This window comes from Carassius auratus, chromosome 10 (assembly GCF_003368295.1).
Source record: "Carassius auratus strain Wakin chromosome 10, ASM336829v1, whole genome shotgun sequence".
Taxonomy (NCBI): domain Eukaryota; kingdom Metazoa; phylum Chordata; class Actinopteri; order Cypriniformes; family Cyprinidae; genus Carassius; species Carassius auratus.
The window spans coordinates 15020661-15039940 of record NC_039252.1 but is presented as its reverse complement, the minus strand read 5'-3'; the positions used below and the strand labels follow the sequence as shown (position 1 = coordinate 15039940).

The window sequence follows — 19280 nt, the reverse complement described above, 5'->3', positions numbered from 1 at the left end:
TTTAATTTGTTAAGCATCTTAAGACATTGATTGTCGAAGTAGTGTGTCTCAGATAATTCAGTATTCTTGGAATTGGATTAATCCAGCAGATCTGCATTTGAAAACTCTTTGAATTCCTTGTTTGGGAATGTTACCAAGCTAAAAGTAAGTGCTTTAAAATCAATTGTTGAGCATCTGGCAGCAGGCTATCTTTGGCATTCAAAATCAAGGTTTTCTTTTGCAGTATGCTTCCAAAATGTAGATTTATAAGCTTTTGTTCCAATTTTTCAGAGGTGTGTTGAAGCTATGCACTTAACAGCCTCATATGTCTGCCTGGCGTCTTGTGTTGGTGGGTCTCCAGCGTGAACTCCTGCAGTCTGTGAGGCCCGGTATTTTAGTCTGGCCTGAAAGCATCTGTAAGCACACATAGGCCCCACAGCAACACAGCCAACATGGTGAAAGGGACTTAACTGCTATCAATTAAGCACAGACAAATGAGCAGTGAAATAAATGAGGATTCAATGGGCAAGCATAAGAGTCTCCGTCATTGATTCCTCTCTCACACGACGACAGGGTTGGAACGAGCTTAGCGCGGCCCCTCTAAAGCTTGAAAAGACATGGCTCCTCTACCCAAGGCTTAAGTCCACTTCAGTCCCCTTTAGTCGGGCGTCAGCTGTGTTAGCCGAACCTTCATGCAGCTTACATCTGAATTCTGTTTAGGCTATTGGGATTTAATTTATAGAAAACAGCAGTCAAAACTCTTGAAGGGATAGTTCATGCAGAAATGTCATGTCATAGACATTCAATATAACAAAAGTCGATTTTTCAAAATGGTCCAAAAAATATTAGCCTTCTTAGTCAATGTGTCTCTGTATGATGCTGTATTCTGAGTCTTTAGTGCTTTACGTAATAAACAGACTGAAATTAACGTTGTTATTTATTTATAATTATAAATGTTGTGACTGGACCAAGGAGTCAAACAATTTAAGAAATGATTTGTGAATGAATCATTCAAATCAGTTTTGTGAACTAGATCAGTTGATTCATTGAAAAGATCTGACTCAAGTGAATAATTCACAGGTTAAACATCACAAGATGATGTAGGACACATTTTGAGATTTTCAGCAGTTAAAGATTTCACTTTCAAGCTATTCTTCACACAAAACTATCATTTAACGATCAACCACTTGATTATTTTCAAAAGAGTAGTCTGGATGTTCTTCAGAAACTGATATTTAGTGTTCCACAGACAAAAGACAATCAATCAGGATGGATCGACATGAGAGTGAGTAAAAAGTTTTCATTTTTGGGTGAACTAGCCACAGTATGTTGAATCGAAGGGAAAGGCCGTTGTTTTGTATTCTGTCGTTTCCTGTTTAAACTGACAGAGGGAGTCAAGCTGCTTTTATTTTAGGAGGGATTTTTCCGCCTTCACCTCTGCTATCGGATGACTCTTCCAGATGTAGCAGTGCAAACCTGGCTTGAAATCATGCTTGTTCAGCAAAACCAAGTCCAGCTGGCAGTCGAGTCGAGCTGCAACTCGTTGGTTACAGCTGTGCTTAGATTTATGTGATGGCTGAACAAATAAATGAGTGAATTTGATCAGGAGAAAGTTGAAGCTTTTGATTCAGTGAGCAGTGGGTCCACAGAAAGACCTGAAGGGTTTTCTAAGTCAAGTCAAGCACTAAATATTGTGTTGACATTTTCATTTGAAGTTTGAACAAATATCCATAAACAAAGTATGTTTACATGAACAGTCCTATGCTGATTATAAAAAATGTGAAAATATTCTTTTATCAGAAAAAAACTGCACAAAACAAACCAAAGCACCTAAGTTTCTGTTACTCCCATTTTGATTTGTACATGCATTTATCACCATTCTGTCAGTTTATTCAAAGTGCACGTCTGCTTACATTATGGTGTCAAGATTGAGGAGAAAATTATGAAGATCTTGTATAAACACGGTTATCTTGCTTTGTTGGGTTTCTATTAGGGATGTTCATTTTAACCGTTAACCGACCGTTAAGAATTTTGACCGATTGATACAATCAGTTAAATGGTTTAAAAAGTCATTTATTTATTTATTTTCAGTTTCAAAGATTTGATCAAAACGGTTTGCTGCATGGTTAAAATATGCTACACTTATATATTAAAAATTTTGATTTTATTATTATAAAAAGAGCTAATGCCGACGTGAAATGTTTGCAAACATTATAATAAACTGTAAACATAGCTAAGCTATTTTAGTTCCCCTCACTCCACAACAAATTCATTCAATTAACAGTATTTAGAAAAGAACAAGAATTAAAAATAGGCCTTTAAGAAGTTATAGCAATTTAAACAACAAGCCCAAACAAATTCATTTAGACTAAAACAAAACTGAAACTAAAGTTGGGTCCCTCATTCGACACAAAATCAAATGTTTCCATATTCACTATGTATTTGAATGGCAAATTATTATTTATTATGTAGCCTACTTTACTGGAGTTCCACTATCCATGTAAAACAGAATGATCTGCAGAACATCACGGCGTTATGGTGATAAGACTTAACAGCACAGATTTGACTACATATTTAAACTGAGCACTGTGGTTTTTTTTTTCATATGTTTGACTGACTGTATTTTATTATGATAATTAAAAGACTGCATTTTCGAGGTAGCCAAGCTTAACTGTGTGGACATGCAGCGCCAGCACAATCACTTGAGTTTTTTCCTTCCAACATTGGGAGCAACTACTCCTTTTAGTCATAAAGATAATCTGAATTGAACGGTTTGCCTTTTATTTGTGGACATTCACAATAAAAACAAATCTTTGTGTGTAAAATAAGCCTAAAGAAAATAGGATAACGCTTTCTGCCATCTGGTTTCCTTTTGTCCCTTTCCTTTAAAAAAAACATTTCTTGTATAGGCCTAATTATTTGCTATATATAGCCTAGCTTTATTATGTTTTTCTCCGCTCACAGAAGCACTGCAGGTGCGTGATATGATATGAAGACCATGTGAATCCCCATGTTCAGTTGTATGCTGCTTTTCTGGCATGTAACATTAATCCCGGGGAAACAGATTTTTTTATTTTTAACGGATCACAGACACTTATCCTCTCTAATTTAATTCAGTTATAATTTAAAATAATCTTGTTGGTTATCGCTTAATAATCGTTTAACGAACTTAGGTTATCGGTAAGGGAAAAACAAAATGAACATTCTAGTTTCTATAATGAATAATATTTTCCTCACTGTCAGCATTTTGCTGTGAAAACACAATAATTTTAAAACTTTATGCTCAGATCACTTCTGAAGTGAACAAATATAACTTAAAACAACATGAAGTGACATTTGCGATCCATTTAACTTCTGTAATATTCAGTGGGGAAAAAACTTGATTTTCTTAATCAAAATTAGATTGTATCACGATTTGATGTTCTTAGCTAGTATTCATTTCTGCGTCTTACCTTGGTTAAGTCTGCAGGAAAGAAAAGCCCACATTTAATACATTTTGATAAAACATTTTTATCAAACATACTGCATAATGATAAAGATCAATTGGTTCATGTTGTCTTTAAAATTACTGTTGTGTGGTTATCTAAGACCGTGTGTCTTTTGTCATCCAGTTCTGTCTGATTCTTCCAGACGTGTGACCAAACCCTACTCATTGATTCTTATTACAAGGTCTGCGATTGGCCGTCTAGCCTTTGCCCCCAGTACACGAGAGTGGAGCACTGATGAACATGACCTACTGGTTTCAGACCGCTGTCCACCTCACCAGGGCCACAGCTGCATCAGTAGTCACCAGACGTTACTGTGGTGATGAGGTGCTGAGATTTATGACAGATGAATAAGAGTAATCTAAGCGTAGCAGACAGAGGTGCTATTGATCTGTCTGGAGTCAGGGCCACGCTGCTGCTGATGACACTTTTTCCAGTCGATACGCATTTGACCTCTGACCCTGGATGAGAGATCAATGAGTTCGATTTGGATGGGCGGGGCCTGTGCACTGGGCCGGTCAGACAAGATGTTATAGTGGTTAACGACTTGCGTTCAGCACACCTAAACGCTGCGTGACTGTGCACTCACATAGTTTCTGTAAGGGTCTTCTGGGTTCTCATGATTGTAAGATGTTGATGTAACTAAAACCTTTAAAATTATTCTGAATGGTTGTGAATTTGTTTAGATAATTGATACGGTAGCATCACTATTAGATTTGTACAAACTGTTAATGTTAAAGGGATAGCCTAGTTCACCCAAAAATGAAACTTCTGTCATTAATTACTCAACCTCATGTCGTTCCAAACCTGTTAGACCTTTGTTCATCTTCTGTACACAAAATAAGATATTTTAGAGGAAATCCAAGGAAATTTCTGACCCTGCATAGACAGCAACTCAACTGAAACATTCAAGGCCAAGAAAGTTAGTAAATAAATGGAAGGGGGAAGTCATGGCCCAATGGTTAGAGATTTGGACTTGTAATCCAAAAAGTTGCGAGTTCGAGTCTCGGGCCGGCAGGGATTGTAGGTGGGGTGAGTGAATGTACAGCACTCTCTCCACCTTCAATACCATGACTTTAACTCATGTTTTCTTCACAACAGATACAATTGTAGTTAAAATTGTTTTGATGTGATAAAAGAGATCCATGCCTTTTGGGTCTCATTTTTGTATGTGATTGTTAATGAGTCATGGTGTTTTGAAATGACTAGAATCGTGTTCCAGGATATGAGAAATAAGAGATTTCTGAGTGGGTTTTAAGGCTTGTAAAGTCACAGTTTAATTGGAGACGGATGTTCAACTCAATATGTTTCTCTTTGTGTAGTGGTTTATGGGGTTTTCCCTTCTGTCTAGCATTCATTGTGTGTTGTTTTGCGTATGTGTGTGTGCTGTCTGGTAATGTGTGGTGACAGCACTCTGCTGATGGCCACTGTGTGTGTGTGTGTGTGTGTGTGTGTGTTGATTGATCACCATCATTCCCTTTCGGTCCCTGCTGATCCCACCAACCTTCCCCACACACACACACACACACACACACAAACTTCCATCCTACAGCGTGATAGACTTGAACTTTTATGCTGCTCACTCGTATCGACAAACCTGTGTTCAGACGCTGCCCAAGATGGCTTGAGTTTAAACACTGAATCTATGTGGATTTGTGAGCTCTCCCGCTTTATGTGTGTGTGTGTGTGTGTGTGTGTGTGTGTGTGTGTTTGGAGCTCTGCATTGCAGTAGAACAGACATGGCGAGTTTGTGCATTAAGCTCAAAATCAATGATGTGTGCAGTCAGCGCCCAGCACCCCTCTATGATGGGGTCACGACTCTCACACACCCCCCAGTGCAAGCTGAGGGGTCAGAGGTCATTCAGGGCCACTGCCAGAAAGATAAAGATGCGTCTGGTGCTCGGAGAACCACACAGGGTGTGCATGTTGTCTTTGTTTTTTATTTTTTATTTTTTTTTATATATATTTATCAGTTTTAGCAGTGCATATATTATCATGCTAATGATAATGCATGTTTTATATACTGTGTATGTGCATGTGTACACTGGACGTGATTCATGAAATATGAATGAACTAATAAACCAAATGTTTTTTATAAACTGTTTATGCAGAAATTTGTTATGCTGATGTCTCATGAGGCCTATTATTTTTTATTCACATTGCAGACTTTCAATCAGCTGCATGATGATGATTGCTTGCATTGTTTTTCACTCAGTTATTTCACATCTTATTGTTTATATTGCTGTTTTTGTTGATCACCTTATTTTGTTCACATTACAATAGTTATGTCTCCATTTTGTTTAAATGGCGGTTAATTTTGTTATTTAGTTTTTCCTCCATGTTTTGTTTCAGTTGATTTTGATTTACCTTGTTTCTTTCCTCATTTTGATACATTTTTATTTGTTTTTTTGCCTCTTTGTTTAAATTGCCACTGTTTCATTATTGTATTTCATGTTTTTCATTGTATGTTGTTTCCTTGTTTAAATTTTCATTTGTTTATAGTTTATGTTGTATAATGATAAAACAAACTATAAACAGATGAAAATTCTCTCTCTGGTTTTCCTGCTCCTTGTTTTCTTTATTTTGCTGTTTTTCCTCATTTTGTTTAAATTGCTTTTAATTATTACATTTTTTTATGTTTTGTCTCCTTGTTTTGTTTAAATGGCCTTTTCTCCCATGTTTTTGATGTTTCCTCAGCTTGTATCATTATTATGTCTTATGACTATTATCTCTTTGTTTTATTTCTTTATTTTTTAAAGATGATCTTTAGATACTGTGTAATTTTACAAAAATGACTATGAACTGCTTTACTGTGGCGGTCAAACACTTTTTTTTTCTCCTCAATCGGTTATGGAAATGTTGTCACAATATTTTGACAGACAGATTGTCGTGTGGCTGCACAGAGCGCCGCAGAGAGCGAGACGCCATTTCTGGCTGCTGGCTGGCTGTGTTGTTTCGAGCCTTCGGAGAAAGTGAGGGATTGATCAGTGCAGAGGGGAAGTGAAGCTGAGATGAAGAGAGGGAGGGAGGGAAGGGGAGGTGCGGGGGGTGGGGGGCGCTCTCGCTGCAGAATCAGCCGCTCGCTGGCACTCGGTCATACCGAGAGAGCGAGAGCGGGTCTCACAGACGGCCCAGGTACAGGTACAGAGACACCCGGGACAAGTGTCCGGAATGGAGGCGCATGAGCGGGTGAGTGTGTGTCGCCAGAGTAAAGGTGTGTGTGTCAGACTAACGAGTGTGAGGAGGGTGACAGTGACGAGAGGATGTGCAGTGGTCCTGATAAAGATGATGGTGTTCTCACGAGTGTCTTCTTCAGGTGACATCTCACTGTCCGAGGATGCTTTTCCTTCTTCACTCTTTTTCTCTCACTCTCTCCTTTTTCTTTTCCCTTGAAGATAACAAAGTCGGCACAGGTTTGAAGGTAGACAGTGTGTGTGTGTGCGCGTGTGTGTGTGTGAGGCACGTGGCAGCCGCTCTCATTTCCGGGAGTGTCCACACCGTCTGGTCCCTGAAGATGAACGATGCTTCTTGTTTGTGGGGGAAGGAGGAGTCTTCAAGGTGTGTATGTGTGCATCAGATGTGTGTTTGCAGTGTAAATGACATGCATGTTTTGGCTGCCGTGTGCGTTATTGAATATGCCTGCAGTTAGCGTTGTGAGGTTGCATGATCTCGTCTGTGCTCACAAAGTCACAAAAAAGACAACTTATTGCAAAAGCAGTGAGGGGGAATCGCAGGCGCTGCGGGTCTGGGTGGGTGTGGGTTGGTCTTGCGGGGAGCTGTGTAAGACGTTTTTTTTTTGTTTGTTAATTTTTCCCCAACACCGGCTCTTGAATGTGGCTGATCAATTGCTGCTACATGTCTTTCGGTGTAATGGAGTCAGTGGCGGGAGACGAGACGCAGACAGACACACACACACACACACACACGTACACATACAAGAGGTTCATGTCTGAAGCTGCAGTCAGAGGCCAGCGGTTCTGCTCACCAGAGATCCTGAAGATGAAAAACACCGAACAAAGAGAAAGACAGACAGAGAGACTGACCACCTGACTGGAGGCTTTTCTCAACCAACAAAGGCTATGTCTGCTCCCTCGACGGAAAACTTCAAATCCCACCGTTTGCCTTGGTTTCCTCTTACCTGATCGTTTTTTGGGGTTTGTCTGCTTTTGTGTGCATGCCATTTGGTGAATGAAATACCTGTGCGCTGCATGTCTGTGGCTCTAAACTCTGCAATGAAAAAGGCAAATTTTATTTCCTAGGCCGAAAATTATTAGCAATAATCTTCGTTATGCTGGACGAAAGAGGACGTGAGTGTGCAACACTTGTCTGTATGTGTGTGTCACTAACCTGTGTGAACACCGCTGCACTCCTCCTGGTCCCTGAGACCCTAACTTGTGAGCTTTTTGTGCTGAAAATCACAGGTTAAGCTCTTGGGACCTGGGCAGAGGGCAAAAGCACTCAATCCCCTGACAGTGTCCCGACTGAGAAGGACTTGGGACGGATGTCTGTGAGAGATAAGAAAGAAAAACGTTGGACGAGAGAGAGGATGAGGTGCTGGTGTGTCTGAGAGATTGAATGTTCAATTTGTGCACATGCTTATGATGATGATGATGATGATGATGGTTTCTTCTGGTTTTTAAATAAAACTCGATCCTGTGTGTCTGCTGAGGTGTTTTTTCTTTGGGGTGAGGGGTGCAGGAGAGGGTCGTCTTGCTAATCGCTCTGTCTGGCTGTCTGGTCGCCACTGCAGCTCGTTTATAAATGACCTTTATCGCATCGGCAGCAGGAGGAAGTGACGGGATTATCAGTTATTCCCACACCAGTTTCTTTTGGTATGCGATTATCAGTCATTTAATTCTTGATTTAAAATCTTTTTTGAAATGTTGCAAAGATTTTCTCTTAAATAAAGGTAAAACATGCAGCCGTTTTTTTCTAGTGCCGCCCTTCGTAGAAGATGCCAGCACCTGCACTACTATGAAACAAGTCAGCTTGGATCTATCCTCATGTATCCACCAGATGTAATGTAATTTTTTTTGTCTAATCTAGTAACGTAGAATCTGTCTGATGCATAGCCAAAAAAGTCTGTGCAAAAAAAAAAACGAGCAACATATTGAACCAACATATGCTGACACCTTCATTTACACAACAACGATTTCTATGAATAGACTTCATTACTTCTTGAAGACCAGACTTTGCTGTTAGAAGAACATAAGGCTTGCAGATTATTGCGTTTAAAGCCGTCCATGTTTATACGTGTCGTCATGTTGTTTTCGAGCAGAAATGACATTGAACTCCAGACGGATGGTAGTTTTAGAGGGTCCGGCTGGCACGGAGCTGTGGGATCCTTCCTGTTTTAAGGATGTGAACTCATTAAGTCTTACTCCTGGCTTTGTTCTTTATCTCCTTGGAGTGTTTAACTTTTAAAAACCTAATTTTGCTAATTTACCCACATTAGAAATGTAGTTTCAAAACAGTTGATTTCCCCCTATTGCTCTCTCTCTCTCTCTCTCTCTCTCTCTCTCTCTTTCTCTCTCTCTAATTATATTTTTCCCCTGCTTGGTTTCGCTCTGAACAATGGCGGATGCCAACTAATCAGGCTGGGTCTGTGCCACAAAGCTCCCAGCAACAGCTGAAGCTCTGCCATGCTCTGTGCATACCAAGCAGTCAGCCACGACCAGCGAGCGCCAGCCTGGTGCCCAACGCGGGGTCAGACAGTTTTATTAGGATCCGTCTGACACTCGGCACAGGCTGGCAGTGCCAACGCACAGATAAAATCTTGTGTGTTGCTCACACTATTCATCTGAGCTAGCACATAAATTCTCCCTCAACCCACACAATCACACACACACACACACGGACCATTTCATCAGCTAGATGAGAAAAGGAACAAAGACTTGGATCCAGCCAGGAACAAAGATTTTGTTATTTAATAAACGGCCCAACTTGTGAATGGTCCAGCAAGCATCAGGGTCTGATGTCTCAGCCTCATTGGCATGGTTTCATATTTACATTTTTGGCTGACAGCGCATTGGACTGAGTTTCATTTGTGTGCATCAGAGCAAAAAATGGTTCGTTTTCTGGCTGATAAGTCTGACCAGCATTTTCAGATGGACGTGGGCATCCAGAAAGATAGCCAGGCATGCAAACAATGAATTAATGAATTTGAAATAGTTTCATATTTATAAATATTTATCAATAGTTTAATAAATTGTCTGGCTGTCAGATTAGCTAAAAATGAAACGGATAGACTGAGAAATGTTTATTCATAGACTGATATAATAACTTTATGAATAATGAAATAATAAATGAAATATTTAATTCCTATAATTCTCATAAATTGTGCATAAACCTTGCTTAATTGACTTGGATTTGTGCTTATAAAGACAGTGCATTTACTTTTGAAGTCAAATTATTTTGTTTGCAGTTTAAATTAAATAAAAAATGCTTGTACTTGTAACATAAAATGTGTATTATATCAATGTACACAAACATTTTGAAATATAAAACATACCTAACCTGATATCGAATCATTTAATTCACAGAAGACCGCAAGAAAGATTCCCTTGATAAATGTCAGGAGATAAAGACCGGCCACTGAGGAATTAAAAGAGCCCGCTGATGGTATGTGAGTGTGTTCTCACTAAACCGCATGCGGTTGAAATAAACGTAACATTTGTCTGGGATAAAGCTACTGAAAGTAGATTAAGCACTGAGAGCTCAGCCGGGAGAAACTGCAGGAGCCGGGTGAATATACAGGATTACAGGAATCTTTCTTCCATTGGCTGTCAGGGATTGTTGTGGTGCATGCTATCAGTGCAGGTCAGAGGAAACAGTGGGTCCTTCTCACTGCTCACTGCAGGTACAAATAACAGGTGCAAACACACAGCCTCACAACGTCTGTGTACATGTGTGATGCTGCCACTGACACAGAATGCACTTGTTCATTGTGCAGAATTCATTGATGAGCATAATGATGACAAACATTCATTTTCCAATGTACTCAAATTCTATTTAAGTGCTCAAAAGTACTGAACAGGTATTGATCATCTGTGCTGTACATGAGATTTCGATTTTTAATTTCACTTTAAAATTAAAACATTTGAAATCCGAGATTCTATTGCAAATGCTGTTCCAGTTATCATATCGGTTATTGGCCATAACAAATATTTTGTTAAAACTGATCAAGTCTTAAATCTGTTTCATATTACTTCCTACAAAATTTGTTTATTCAGAATACCACCGCGTGTTAATCAAAGCTTGTTTTGTCATTATTTGTTGTCACCCTTTTATTAAAGCAGTAAGCCACTGGAGGCCACGTATTAGTCATTTTATTATAGTCATCATATTGAGCCTATTAAGAAATCATTTTACCCACTGTTAACCCTAGTGAGAGATAAATAAATATAATAAAATGTATTTGAAATACATTTATTTCATGCTAAGTATATTACAAATATATTTAACTATTTATTAATTTAATACAATTACCCTACAGTTGTTCTTTTAGTATACTTGGAACATTGGAACAACTTGAAGAGCCATTGTGGATTCCCCAAAGAACCTTTCACTGAACAAAATTATTTTTCTCAGTGTGAAGATCATTTTAATAATCTACCTTTTTAACTTTTCAACTCATGTCCAATGAAAAGGTTCAAAGGATGTTAAAGGGTCTTCATGAAACCATCAATAGCAATAAAGAATCTTTATTTGTGAGAGTGTACCAGCTTTTTATAAATTTTTTTTATGATTGTGTTGTTTTGATGGTTAAACTAGCTTAGCTAGTTTAAGACAACTGATTCTAAGCTTTAAACTTGCATCAGACATTAAAAGACATCTTAAAGAAGTACAAATGCTTGTGTGTTTTTTTTTCCATGTGTCCCTTCAGTTGCTAACAATCATATTTTTTTTTTTTAAAGTGCATGTCTACTTTGTGGTCCATTGGTTAAAGTTTCGATAATATCTGTCTGCTGGGGGTTTGATTAGGTCAGACAGATATTATAAGAATTTGAAAAGAAACCTGAAGTAATTTTGAAAATGTCATTATTTTATATATACACTGCATTTGTGGGTCCCCAAACGTAAAGAAAGCAGATCAATCTCAGCCGAGTGTAATGGCCTATAATTGGCCTGCATCAGTCTAGAGGACGGCCCGTCACTCGTAAAGTCTTTCCTCCCCGATTCATCCTGCCTTGTGTACCCTGTGACCGCCTGCCCTTCTCTTGATGTCTGCAGTACTGCTGTGGAGGCGTTGCCAAGGAAACGCAGTATCTGGCTGGCAGTGTGCTGGAGTTATTGAACCACAACTGGCTTTTTGCTTTAGAGGATAATTAGCTTCTGTCTCACAGGTTTCTCTCAGCCGATGGGACTCCAGTGGACCCCGCGGCTGCTCTGAGCGTCTTCCACCAGTCAGAGCTTTTAACCCATCGGATGGCGGTTAGCGGTGGCCGCAGGTGCTCCTGTTACCTGCACGGAAAGCTGCGTGAGCACCCCAGCGATCCTCAAACACTCACACACACACACACACAACCCAGACATCTTTTTGTTTTTCAACATACAGTGAGCTCTGGCAGAGATATAAACCTGTCTGTATCCTAAAATGCACTCTCCCACACACAAAAAACAATCCCTGTTGTGAATGAGTGTCCAAAATAATACAGATTTAATTAATATAATTTCAAATAATACTTTAATACAATTTACAGATATAATTAATGGTTTTAATTGCATTTAGGTGCAGATGTTATTTTCAGTTTGATGGGAAATTGCAGATTAACTTGATATTGTTATACGCATTCTTACTATTTACTAGGATATGCCATGAAATAATACCATTATTCAAAACACGCTCAATGCACAGCAAAACATTTTTTTTTACCTTTTAAAATAAAATCTAAACAAGAAAAATTTATTTACAAGCAGTCATTTCAGGAAAGTTTTCTTTAAGCTGTTCAGTATAATTAAATGTTTTATTTTATATATATATATATATATATACACACACACACACACAATATAAATTAGTTTTTTTGCAAGTTTTCATTTTTACTGGAAAACAAGATGAATGTACTGATTAAAAATAAATATTTTTCCATTCTTTTCTTCTCAACCTCAAACCCTTAATCTGTTTCCACAGTGTGTAAAAATGAAGAAGTGTGTGTATAAGTTTGCAGCAGCAGTTTCAGCAGGTGAGTCTGACACAAAAAGAGCCAGATCCTTTAACCCTTGGGCTCACACACACTGCTTTCCAGTGACACGCTCAGACCACAGCTGCCTATTAGTCTGTTAATCTCTTGTATATTTGGATTTTAAAATGCTGTAAATGTTTAAGACTGTCTAATAAATTGTTTAAATTACTGTATAAATTGTTGACTTTCTTTTAACACATGCAATCATTAACCTTACACACTTTTTTTTTTAAGTGATGTCCCTCCGTATGTATAAGTGCAATATTTTCACAAATGAAGAAAACAATCAAAGAAAGCTGAATGCAGCTTTGCTGATCTGTGTTGTATGTTTAAGGTTGTAGCAGCAGCATCACAGCATTAGTTACATGTGTGTACGTACAGCCTTGCTGGCTTTGGGAAGTGTGTGTATGTGTGTGTGCTTGCAGATGTGTGTGTGTGTGTGTGTGTGTGTGTGTGTGTGTCTTTACCCATAGAGCGGCCAGCCAGGCTGCAGATATCATCCATCTCCTTGTCACAAAGCGCCAGGGTTGCTGGGTAGGCAGCAGACAGCCGCTCGGCGCTGAGGATGGGAGCTGAATCCTAATTCTGCCGCTGTTCTCCCCCGCCTCCCACGATGGAAAATCATTAACCTTAGGATTGGAGAACAAAGCAGAGAGCTTTAGCCAGCTAGCTGCTGTTAACGCAAAATGCCTCAACCACATATTAAAGGGGTCATATGATGCTTTTTTTAAAGATCATTATTTTGTGACTTATTATATAATAGAATATATTGACATGCTTTAATGTTCAAAAAACACATTATTTTTCAAAACTGTACATTATTGTAGGTCCTCTATGCCCCGCCTCTCTCAAACACATAGTTTTCTACAAAGTCCCTCCTTCCGACTAGCACAGTCTGCTCTGATTGGCCAACTGACCCAGTGCTTTGTGATTGGCCGAACACCACAAGCACTCGTCGGAAATGTAACACCCCTTTCCATTATCACAGGCTTCATCTTTCAAAATGTAAAGACAGTTAATAATATCCTTAGTTTTACCATGAGTTCAAGCCCGAAAGGGGAACAGAGTCATGTGACAGACACAGTGATGAAGCTCGTATGTGTTTGCAGGACACAAGCCATGGATGGTTATGACAGCTGACTCTCTCTCACATACACACACACACACACAACGCGCAAAACTCCACATTTGAACATTCAATAGCAAATACTAAAAGTAATAACGAAACATACTTACAGTAGCTGATTCAAAAGTGCCAGATTGTCAAGGCAAAGTCAGGATGACCTCCTCTCCTTTTAAGTAATCTTAAAGATTCCTAAATGCGTCTAATTTCGGAAGGCCAAATAAAGTGTTTTTTTTTTTTCGCCTAGAAACACAACATCTCCCTGACATGACTGCTTCAACACTAACTGTGGTTACTGAAACCATGCCTTCTTTCTTTGCGTGAACATCTGGGCAGCATTAAGCAAATATGTCCACATAGTGACGTAGACATGTGGGGGCATGTTTGAATGAGAGGTTTTAGGGGGGCATGGCAGAGTCTTAACTTATATAAAGAATATATCTTTGGATTTGAGACTTTATTCTTTGCAACTTCACAGATCTTCTTCGTGTACCAAAAGCTTGTAACACTCCAAAGAGAAAGGAAATTTAAATCACATCATATGACCCCTTTAACAAGTCTCAATAGAGACACATTAAAATCACCCTTCAGACCTTCTGTGGTTTTTGAAGTGAGCTGCCTACATAGTTGTCTTATAAGACAGCAGTGGAACCTCACAAGTGACTGCTTTAGATCATTCTACAAATGACATGTTCAAGTCCTACTGGGAAGTTCATATTTACGATTTGGTAAGTCGTCATTTCAATGTTATGTGTGTTCAAGTCATTTGGTCAGTGCATTAAAAACTCCTTCTACAACATAATGATTAAACAATGTGCATCAGTGTGTTTTTGCTATTTTATGTTTAAATTTCATTTATAAAGTGCTGTGAATTGAATTTAAATATGTTAAATATTTTATCACAAATATAAAATATTGATGCAATTTAGGCATGCAACTGGAAAAATAATAATCCACGGACAATATTGCATCTGACTCATCCCTGATGCAACTTAGAAATGATGGGCTTAAAGGAGTAGTCTACCAAAACTTGTTGTAGATGAGTTGTGCAACAGATTTGGAGAAACTTGGCATTACATCAATTGCTCATCAATGGATCCTCTGCAGTGAATGGGTGCCGTCAGTCCAAACAGCTGATGAAAACATCACAATAATCCACACCAGTCCATCAATTAACGTCTTGTGAAGAGAAAAGCTATTTTACATAAAACAAATCCATCAAGTCATTTTTAACATTAAATAAGCACTCTATTCATAATATTGTTTCCTCCTTTAAAAAAGCTTCCTAAATTAGGAGAGAAATATGCATAGGTCAAGCACAGTTTACAATCCAAAACAGTTTTCTAAGGGAATGGACTTTTCCACTGTAGGAAGCGTTATCAGGAATTACAGAGTATTATGGGTTATGTATTTTGTCCACAAGCAACGATTTAAAGTAAAATACATCTCAAAAAATGGAATTGTTCCTTACAAACATGAAGCTTTTCACTTCACAAGACATTAATTGGTAGACTTGCACTTATCACTGTTCCGTTATTATTGAAAAGCTTTAAAGAGTTATTTAAGCTGGGGAAAGATTGTAAACCCATGTTTAGGTTTCCTGACCTCCCCTGGGTAAGTTACTGATCGGTTAATACTTCCTCACTATCTTAGATTAGACATTTTTACACAACTTTGGAATTAAAAAATGCTAAATAACCATCATGGCAGTGTAGAATATTAAAGATTTGAGAGAAAAAAAAAATCTAAAGTAAAAGGCAGTATACGATAGAATTACATTACATAATTACTGAACATATACACTCCCCGTGCAGCCAGCTTCGTTTTGGAGCAAGTGAAGTCTGTTTTTATAGATCCAGAGATCTGTTTACTCAGGCTGTTACCCGTCTATCTGCATGTATTTGTGAGTGCGAGGACATGCGATTCTGTTCTAGCTCTTGGAAGTCAGTGGAGGCGCAGGGCTCTTTGTTGTTTTGAACTCAAAGGACCCTCCTGAGTCTGCAGGCCTGGGAAACAGATCCGGTCCCACACACAAAGGAAACTTTGATTCAAGGGTGAGTAAAACAAATGCTCTGCTTGTACGTTATCAAAATCTACTGGCCCTCCTTCTGAAGTATAGCCTCGAGGGATCTCCCATGAAAAACGAGGAAAGAAAAACTGAATTATCTTTTATGGAAACTAAACAATGATTCTCTTAGATTAACAAACCCAATGCATGAATCCCAGAGTATAAAGTAAACAGCGGCGAGCAGGAGGAAGATGTGCTCAGACACAGAGCCCAGTATGAGACAGACTCTTCGTGTGTTTTCTGGAAGTTTGAGGACGTTGACAGTAAACTCTTTAACCTGAGTGTACAAATCCTTACCACATGTCAGATAAACCGGCCTCACTGTAAAAATACAGCAAACATAATAATAATGTACCACATATGCAGCATACTGACAATCAATCAGACTGTAACTTTTTTGTTAAAGAAAATTAAGTGATTCAAAGCAGACATTTTTGCTGTATTGTTATTTACTTTACATCTCATGTAGTTCAAATTATGACAAAAAGATTTATTTTAACTAATTTTTATCATAAAATTATTTATTATAAATTAATAAAATATTATTTTTAAATATATAGAGACTTTATTATTAAATTTAGTTACATAATTATAGTTAATTATGTATACTATGAAAATACGGCTCACACACACGCACACATTTTTGAATAGTAAGTCTCTTCTGCTCACTATCCTGCTTTTATTTTATCCAAAGTACAAAAGTTATTTTTTTATATATTTTTAGTATTTAAAAAAAAAAATTCTGTTTGAATATATTTTAAAATGTAATTTATTCCTGTGATTTCAAAGTTGGATTTAAAGCATCTTTTCTCAATAAAAGTATTAATTTCTTTCTTAAACTTGTACATTTTCTAAATGGTATAGAGTATAATGTCACAAAGCGTTTTATTTCAGATAAATGCTGATCTTCGGATGTATCTTTTCATCAAAGATTCCTGAAACAGTATTTACTCAACTGTTTTAAATATTGATAATAATAACAACAATAATAATTATATATTTCTTGAACAGCAAATCAGCATATTAGAATGATTTCTGAAGGATCATGTGACACTGAAGACTGGAGTGATGATGCTGAAAATATATGTAGATTTGATCACAGGAATAAATTACATTTTAAAGGGTACATAACATGCACAGTTTCACTTAATCTCATGTTAATCTTGAGTATATAGTAGTACTGCATCCTTCATATCTCCAAAAAGTCTTTAGTTTTATCATATTTATAAAAGAAAAATACAGCTTTCTGATTCTTTCCAGAAAAAGCTGAGCTCCTGGAGGCGTGCCGTGGGCAGACTTATAATACTGATTTCATGTTGTTTCCATTAACATATATTCATTTATGTGCTGATTTCCAACAAAATATTCCTTTTATCACAGGGACGGCTCCATGTTTTAATAGCAAACGATGTGCAAAGCCTTGTTTATAAAACATTCGTCACTCAAATGACGAGAAAACACAAACACACTTGCTACACTCCGTTGCTGCCCCGGAAAAACAAACTGCATCCACTGTTCATGTAACGCTGGGTTCTTGGGGAAGCTGAACGCGGTAAACTTTCCCTCACATCCAAAAATGCACTTATTTGGAGGCATTCTCGAACAAATCCTATTGTTGCCGACAATTTTGAAGCGCGTTGCGGTCTCGCTCTCCTCTGATCAATGCTTGCGCAGGCCGCGCTTTTCCAAGAGAAATGCTCATATAAGGACTTTCGTTCTCGTCTACGTCATTAGATCCACAATCGAAAAAAAACAGACGAAACAAGATTCTCGGCACAAAAATTCTCAGTCATTCTTCTAAATTATTTTTTAAAACTTTGTCCATGTTTAGCATGAGATTCCATCTCTTTAACACCATGAACAACTCTGAATACACAAAACACAATTGTACCCCCCCCCCTTAAAATATATTCAAATAGAAAAAAATATTTCACAATATTACTGCTTTTTCTGTATTTCGAATCAAATAAATGCAGGCTTGGTAAGCAGAAGATATTTTTTAACTTTAAGAATTCAAAAATCTTTGACTGTTAGTTTATATATTCATTTTAGATAAATGCAATTTACTATTTTGTCATATTTGACAACTGACGACAATTTCAAGTATTAAATTATATACTATTATAGACAATTTAAGTTGTAAAGTGTTCACTTTTACATCTCAAAAAAGCTGATGGTGAGGAGGGCTTTCCTGCGTTCCGTAGAGAAGAGCCGCTCCGAGGCCACGTGTCTCTCTCTCGTGTCGCTCAGCTGCTCAGCGATGCCTGCTCTTCTGCTGGAGCTCGAACACAACACAAACACTCATACAGCTGTGTGTTAGACATGAGCGCGCGCGTCTGACAGCAAGAACACGAGGAGGGGAACTTTTATAGCATGCAAACAGATGGAGCAACCCGTCTGACGGACACGAGGCTTGTCCCGTCCACAGAACAGCTGTGAGAGTTCAATGGTCTGTGAGATGAAGTCCATCATCGTGTTGACTCGCACCTTCGTGCTGAGGAACAGAAGCTCACATAATCTGAATACATGCGAGATATAGGCGATATTAAAAATTATGGCCAATACTTGTAAGTCAGAAATTATTTTCACATTATGGCCGATAAAGATAATTGACCGATAATCATTTTGAAATAATATTTTGTCTAAATAAATGTAAAAAAAAAACAATGACCCATTTAAAATGTTACAAGTGAATTCAGTCATCACATTATGTAGGCTACGATAATAATTTTTTTTTTTTTTTTTAGATTTGCTTAAGATCAGATATAACAGTAAAAAATATATTTTTTATTAATCTTTTATTATTTATTTTATTTTATTTTTTATTATTTTAAAATGAGCGTCAGGACATATGTAAAGCTAAGTCATGTCTAACAGAAATATTGATAAACGAGATTAGATAATAATTTTACCATCAACACAGATAAAGATAAAAGATTAATATTATAAAATGTTATATTATCTAAATAAAAATTACTTAAAAATGCTACAAGTGAATTGCAGCATTATAATGTAAACTACAAAAATATTTCATTTAAAATTTGCTAAAGATTTTTTTATCATTGTTTTTAATTGAGCATTAAAACCACAAATATATAAAAATAGTGATATACTGAAGCATTATTTCTGCTCAGTGCCAATAAGCTGATCATTATTTTTTTCATTGATGATTATTTTGATTAGTCTGATAAAGATAGTTGACCAATATTTCCAAATTTTATTGCTAATTTTTTAAATAATAAAAATAATAATACAGTGAAACATCACAACATTAAATGAAAATTGATATTTATTTTGAGATTTGCTAAAGATTTCATTGAATGTCTTTATCTTGTTAGATGATGGGATGATAAGGTATTGGAGTCTTAATGTTCATGAGTACAAGACGTGGGTTATTGTAGCCTGAAGACTGCTGGCCTACGCTTCCACTTTTCCAGAAT

The 19280-nt window shown here is 37.5% G+C and overlaps 2 long non-coding RNA genes across 2 annotated transcripts; one reads left to right on the top strand and one right to left on the bottom strand.

The window, feature by feature from the left end:
- The first annotated feature begins 6192 nt into the window (after positions 1–6192).
- Positions 6193–10774, top strand: LOC113110004 (uncharacterized). The gene is made up of 2 exons (XR_003293036.1): positions 6193–6653; positions 6860–10774. It is a non-coding gene; the product is annotated as an uncharacterized LOC113110004 (long non-coding RNA).
- Positions 10775–11799: 1025 nt separating this feature from the next.
- On the bottom strand, positions 11800–14028 carry LOC113110005 (uncharacterized). The gene is made up of 3 exons (XR_003293037.1): positions 13886–14028; positions 13117–13278; positions 11800–11927 (listed from the first exon to the last, which is right to left on the bottom strand). It is a non-coding gene; the product is annotated as an uncharacterized LOC113110005 (long non-coding RNA).
- Positions 14029–19280: the final 5252 nt, after the last annotated feature.